Raw genomic sequence first — 7,334 nt, forward strand, 5'->3', positions numbered from 1 at the left:
AAATCCCGTCAATCTCTAAATACAATTGTCAGCATTAAAGTGATATTATTTCTCCATTCCAAGGACAGATATGACACATCTGTTTTCAATCACTAGGCTATATGGCTCATTTACTCTAAGCAGAGGTTCCATAGAGGATTGCCCTCAGAAAAATAACATTATTCTTATTATTATTGATGTGAGGCTCAGGGTTAATCCTCTGTGAATCCTTCCTCTCCCTGTCCTCTACTATACTTCTGCTCCATCACTAACAACTTCTCTATTCTTGGGCACATGTGTTTTGAATTTCTTGTCTGCATCCCTCCTATTCTCTTGTCCACATCTGCCTCAAGTCACTGTCTTCTCAGGCAAGGGAATGGGTGTACAGTATATGTTGTCAGACCTATTTGAACCCAGATCTGTATGTGTTTACAGGGCATCTACTCTGGCCATCACTCACCCCTTTGACTTTAATCCAGACATTAACACCGTTTTTCATCTGGCTATGACAGGGTCACTGCAACAGAATTAGGTCTGAAATATTTAAAACAACATGTCTTGCTGTCAGCACTGATAACACACACACTGAGTGTAGATGAAGGGGAAGAGATGGGTTAAAGAAGGAGTTTTAAGCCTTGAGACAATTGAGACATGGATTGTGTATGTGTGCCATTCAGAAGGTGAATGGGCAAGACAAAAGATTTAAGCGCCTTTGAACGGGGTGTGGTGGTAGGATCCAGGCGCCCCGGTTTGTGTCAAGAACTGCAACGCTGCTGCATTTTTCAAGCTCAACAGTTTCCCGTGTGTATCAAGAATGATCCACCACCCAAAGGACATTCAGCAAACTTGACACAACTGTGGGAAGCAAAGGAGTCAACATACTCTAGGCCAGCATCCCTTGGAATGCTTTCGACACCTAGTAGAGTTCATGCCCCAACAAATTGAGGCTGTCCTGATGGAAAAAAGGGGGGGGGGGAGGGTGCAACACAATATTAGGATGGTGTCCTTAATATTTTGTACACACACTATATGTATGATAACCCAGCAAAACGGGAACATTCCCAGAACATTAGCTAAGATTCCCATTAAGTTCTAGATAGGGTATTTTCTAACATTTGGATGATAACATCACAAAAACATACCAATAATGTTTTTGATAATGAACATTTTTATTTTATTTGTTTTATCTCTTAAATGAAATATCCTTGGAATGTTCTCCTAACATTCACAATCAGGATGCACAAAACATTCCTTTGAAGTAGCAAGAATTTTGATAGAACAGCCTTTCTGAGTTCTTTAAAGGTTCCCAGAACATTAAATTACAGTGCCTTCAGAAAGTATTCATACCCCTTGACCTTTTCCAGATATTGTTGTGTTACAGCCTGAATTAGAAATTGATTAAATATGTTTTTCTCTCTCACCAATCTCCACACAATACCGATAATGACAAAGTGAAAACATGTTTTTATACATTTTTGCAAACGTATTGAAAATGAAATACAGAAATATCTCATCTACATTGGTATTAACACCCCTGAGTCAATACATGTTAGAATCACCTTTGGCAGTGATTACAGCTGTGAGTCTTTCTGGGTAGAGTAAGTCTCTAAGAGCTTTGCACACCTGGATTGTACAATATTTTCACATTATTCTTGAAAAACTTCTTCAAGCTCTGTCAAGTTGTTTGCTAATCATTGCTAGACAGCCATTTCAAGTTTTTCCATAGCTTTTCAAGCCTATTTAAGTCAAACCTGTAACTAGGCCACACGGGAACATTCAATTTAGTCTTGGTAAGCAACTTCAATGTATATTTGGCCTTGTATTTTATGTTATTGTCCTGCTGAAAGGTGAATTTTTCTCCCAGTGTCTGTTGGAAAGTAAACTGAACCAGATTTTCCTCTCTGATTTTGCCTGTGCTTAGCTCTATTCTGTTTATTTTTATCCTAAAAAAGCTCCCTTACCAATGACAAGCATACCCATAACATGATGCAGCCACCACCATGCTTGAAATTATGAAGAGTGGCATTCAGTGATGTGTTGTGTTGGATTTGCCCGAAGCATAAAGCTTTGTATTCAGGACAAAAAGTTAATTTCCTTGCCACATTTTTTGTGGTTTTTACTTTATTGCCTTACTGCAAACAGGATGCATGTTTTTGAATATTTTTATTCTGTACAGATTTCCTTCTTTTCACTCTGTCATTTAGGCTAGTATTGTGAAGTAACTACAATGTTGTTGATCCATCCTCAGTTTTCTCCTATCACAACCCTTAAACTCTGCAACTGTTTTAAAGTCACCATTGGCCTCATGATGAAATCTTTGAACAGTTTTCTTCCTCTCCGGCACCTGAATTAGGAAGGACGCCTGTATCTTTGTAGAGACTGGGTGTAACTTCATCAAAGGGATATTCAATGTGTGCTTTTTTATTTTTACCCATCTACCAATAGGTGACCTTCTGTGCAAGGCATTGGAAACCTCCCTGGTCTTTGTGGTTGAATCTGTGTTTGAAATTCACTGTTTGACTGAGTAACCTTACAGCTAATTGTATGTGTGGAGTACAGAGATTAGGTAGACATTCAAAAATCATGGTAAAAACTATTATTGCACACAGAGTCCATGCAACTTATTATGTGACTTGTTAAGCAAATTTTTACTCCTGAACTTTAGACTTGCCATAACAAAGGGGTTGAATACTTATTGACTCAAGACATTTCAGCTCTTAAACTTTGTATTCATTTGTAAACATTTCTATAAACATAATTCCACTTTCACATTATGGAGTATTGTGTGTAGGCCAGTAACACAAAATCGCAATTTAATCCATTTTAAATTCAGGCTGTAACATCAGGAATTCCATGCTTCTTTTTTTAGCCTTCTACATAACTAACCCAGGGAAATACTGGTAAGTGGGTTATTCACCATCACTCACCCATCGTCTTTATATGCTGCATACTTCTGGGCCCATATTTACAAGGTACTTTCAGATAATGAAAAATAAGACAGGGGCGACCATATCAAGTGTCTCAAAGTTGGAATTATATTAGGTGTGTTTTTTAGCAGTCAACTTTTACACAATGTTAAACATTTTTACAGTTAGTCTAAATTTGCATCTCTGACTGGATTTATAAATCTGGATGAAATAAAGACATCCTCTCTTTTGGTAGAGTATGCTTTAAGGAGATACACATTTCTATGCTGAGAATGTTATAGTAATAGTCGGTCAAACTTAAATATAACATTAACGAAATGTTTTTGAGATGTTCTGAGGACCTCCAAGACAAGGTTAATTGTACATTGCGTGAACATGAATGGATGCTATAAACAACATAAATACAGACTATTTGAGATATTGTTGAACATTGTGCAACCTATGTGAATATCACAAGAATATTCTTGTAACATCCTAAACTCCCATAACATAATTAAATGTTATGGGAACCTTTAAAGAACTTAGACCAGGTGTTCTCTGTCAACATTTTGTATTCTTTTTTATTTAACCTTTATTTAACCAGGTAGGCCAGTTGAGAACAAGTGTGTGCAAATGTAGACGAGTAAGGAGGTAGGCAATAAATAGGCCATAGAGGCTAAAATAATTACAATTTAGCATTAATACTTGAGTGATAGATGTGCAGACAATGATGTGCAAGTATAGATACTGGGGTGCAAAAGAGCAAGGAGGTAAGTAATAATATGAGGATGAGGTAGTTGGGTGTGCTATTTACAGATTGGCTGTGTACAGGTACAGGGATCGGTAAGCTGCTCTGACAGCTAATGCTTAAAGTTAGAGAGGGATATATAAGTCTCCAGCTTCACAGATTTTTGCAATTCGTTCCAGTCATTGGCAGCAGAGAACTGGAAGGAAAGGCGGCCAAAGGAAGTGTTGGCTTTGGGGATGACCAGTGAAATATACCTGCTGGAGTGTGTGCTATGGGTGGGTGTTGCTATGGTGACCAGTGAGCTGAGATAAGGTGGGGCTTTACCTAGCAAAGACATAGATGACCTGGAGCCAGTGGGTTTGGCAACGGATATGTAGTGAGGGCCAGCCAACGAGAGCATACAGGTTGCAGTGGTATATGAGGCTTTGGTGACAAAATGGATGGCACTATGATAGACTACATCCAGTTTGCTGAGCAGAGTGTTGGAGGCTATTTTGTAAATTACATCGCCGATGTCAAGGATCGGTAGGATAGTCAGTTTTACGAGGGTATGTTTGGCGGCATGAGTGAAGGAGGCTTTGTTGCGAAGTAGGAAGCCAATTCTAGATTTCATTTTGGATTGGAGATGCTTAAGTCTGGAAGGAGAGTTTACAGTCTAGCCAGACACCTAGGTATTTGTAGTTGTCCACATATTCTAAGTCAGAACTGTCCAGAGTAGTGATGCTAGTGGGACGGAAGGGTGCGGGCAGCAATTGGTTGAAGAGCATACACTTAGTTTTACTAGCATTTAAAATGAGTTGGAGGCAACGGAAGGAGTGTTGGTTGGCATTTAAGCTTGTTTGGAGGTTTGTTAGCACAGTGTCAAAAGAAGGGCCAGATGTATACAGAATGGTGTTGTCTGCGTAGAGGTGGATCAGAGAATCACTAGCAGCAAGAGCGACATCATTGATCTATACAGAGAAAAGAGTCGGCCCGAGAATTGAACCCTGTGTCGCCCCCATAGAGACCGCCAGAGGTCCGGACAACAGGCCCTCCGATTTGACACACTGAACTCTGTCTGAGAGTCATTTGAGAAACCAAGGCTATTGAGTCTGCCGATAAGAATGCGGTGATTGACAGAGTCGAAAGCCTTGGCCAGGTCGATGAAGACGGCTGCACAGTACTGTTTTTTATCGATGGCGGTTATGATATTGTTTAGGACCTTGAGCGTGGCTGAGGTGCACCCATGACCAGCTCGGAAACCAGATTGCATAGTGGAGAAGGTACGGTGGGATTCGAAATGGTCGGTGATCTGTTTATTAACTTGGCTTTCGAAGATTTTAGAAAGGCAGGGCAGGATGGATATAGGTCTATAACAGTTTGGGTCTAGAGTGTCTCCCCCTTTGAAGAGGGGGATGACATTATATGAATGTCCTTTGCAAACTAACTTAAACATTGCATGAATGTCATCAAAACTGAGCAGATTTTGTGTTTTGGGAACCCATCACTTGTAATGTACCCACACTGTTCCCACAACCTAATTACATGTTCTGGGAACCTTTAAAGAACAGACAAAATGTGTTCTGGGAACATTCTTGAAACATCAGGTGAATGTTTTTTGCAACCTAAAAGAAACATTGTAGAATCATCTGCACAACTTGACAGTTTTTGGGTTCTGGGAACATATCGTTTGTGATATCCCACAATGTTCTCACCAGACAGTTCTTACAACTTAATGAAACATTCTGGAACCTTTTAAAGAACAGATGACAAGTGTTCTTGTAACATCAGGTTAGTGTTTTGTGCACCCTAAAATAAACATTGTAGAATTGTCTGCACAACTGGACAGTTTATTTTGTGATGTCCCCACATTTTTCCCACCAGACTGTTCCCACAACCTAATGAAACATTCTGGGAGTCTTTAAAGAACAGATTAGGGGCCTCCCGAGTGGCGCATGGGTCCAAAGCACTGCATTGCAGTGCTAGAGGCGTCACTACAGATCCGGGTTTGATCCCGGGTTGTGTCGCAGCCACCCGTGACTGGGAGACCCATGACGTGGCGCACAATTGGCCCAGCGTCGTCCTGGTTAGGGGACGGTTTGGCTGGCAGGGATGTCCTTGTCCCATCGCGACCTTGTGGCGCCGGGCGTATGCACGCTGACTTCGTTCACCAGCTGTATGGTGTTTCCTCCGACACATTGGTGCTGCTGGCTTCTGGGATTAGCAAGCATGTGTCAAGAAGCAGTGCGGCTTGGCGTGTCGTGTTTTGGAGGACGCGTGGCTCTCGACCTTTGCCTCTCCCGAGTCCGTACGGGAGTTTCAGTGATGGGACAAGACTAACTACCAATTGGATATCATGAAAAAGGGGTAACAGTACCCCCACAATTGTTTTTAATATAGAACAGATTAAATGTGTTCTAGAAAACAGTTTTGCAACATCAGGTGAATGTTTTATATAAACATTCTATAATCGTCAGCACGTCTGGACGACCTAAAGAATGAGTACTTTCACAGAACCAATTTTGGTTTGCTGGGAAGTTGCTTGAGACCTGGAGACTTGCAGTAGCTCCTGAACTGGTGCCTAGGCTTAAGCTCAGCGGGCTAATGTAATGTGTGATATAGCAGTTATATACCTTATGTCACCTTTTTCCACTCATGCATAATGCATGCATTTGTCAAGGTTCAGAGAGATAGCCGTATCGCTTGTAAATCCATTGGAGCTGTGTATGACTCCTTCAGCTGAGCGTTGCATGTCTGTCTGTGTGTCGCGGCCTTCACGCTACGCTCCTTCTGCATGGGGGGGCTGGATTTAGATTAGTGTGCTGGAGCAAGACTCAAACTCCTTTGTCATCACTCTCACACAAATAGCAGCAGCTTTGCTCACTGCACGGCAAGATACTGTAAGATATGCTGTCTATTGCGTGGTATATGATAATGTTATTGGATTAAAAGTTGTTTTTAACAGAATAGGTAACATTTCTACAAGATGTCGAAAGCGTTCCACAGTGATGCTGGCTCATGTTGACTCCAATGCTTCCCACAGTTGTGTCAAGTTGTCTGGATGTGATTTGGGTGGTGGACCATTCTTGAAACACACGAGAAGCTGTTGAGCATAAAAAACCAAGCAGCGTTGCAGTTCTTAACACAAACCGGTGCGCCAGGCAAATACTACCACACCCCGTTCAAACGCACTTAAGTCTTTTATCTTTCCCATTCACCTTCTGAATGGCACACAAAGACAATCCATTTCTCAATTGTGTCAAGGCTTAAAAATACTTCTTTAACCTGTCTCTTCCCCTTCATCTACACTGGTTTAAGTGGATTTAACAATTAACATCAATAAGGGATTCAAGTGGTCAGTCTATGTCATGGAAAGAGCAGGTGTTCTTAATGTTTTGTTAACTCAGTGTATATAAAGTGCATTCGGAAAGTATTCAGACCCTTAACTTTTTCCACATTTTGTTACGTTACAGCCTGATTCTAAAACTACGCACAATACCCCATAATGACAAAGCAAAAACAGTTTTTTAGACAGGTGTGTGCCTTTGCAAATCATGTTCAGTCAACTGAATTCACCACAGGTGGACTCCAAACAAGTTGTAGAAACATCTCAAGGATGATCAATGGAAACAGGATGCAGCTGAGCTCAATTTCGAGTCTCATAGCAAAGGGTCTGAATACTTATGTAAATAAGGTATTTCTGTTTTTTATTAGCAAATATA

This window comes from Salmo salar, chromosome ssa04 (assembly GCF_905237065.1).
Source record: "Salmo salar chromosome ssa04, Ssal_v3.1, whole genome shotgun sequence".
NCBI classification, from domain to species: Eukaryota; Metazoa; Chordata; class Actinopteri; order Salmoniformes; family Salmonidae; genus Salmo; species Salmo salar.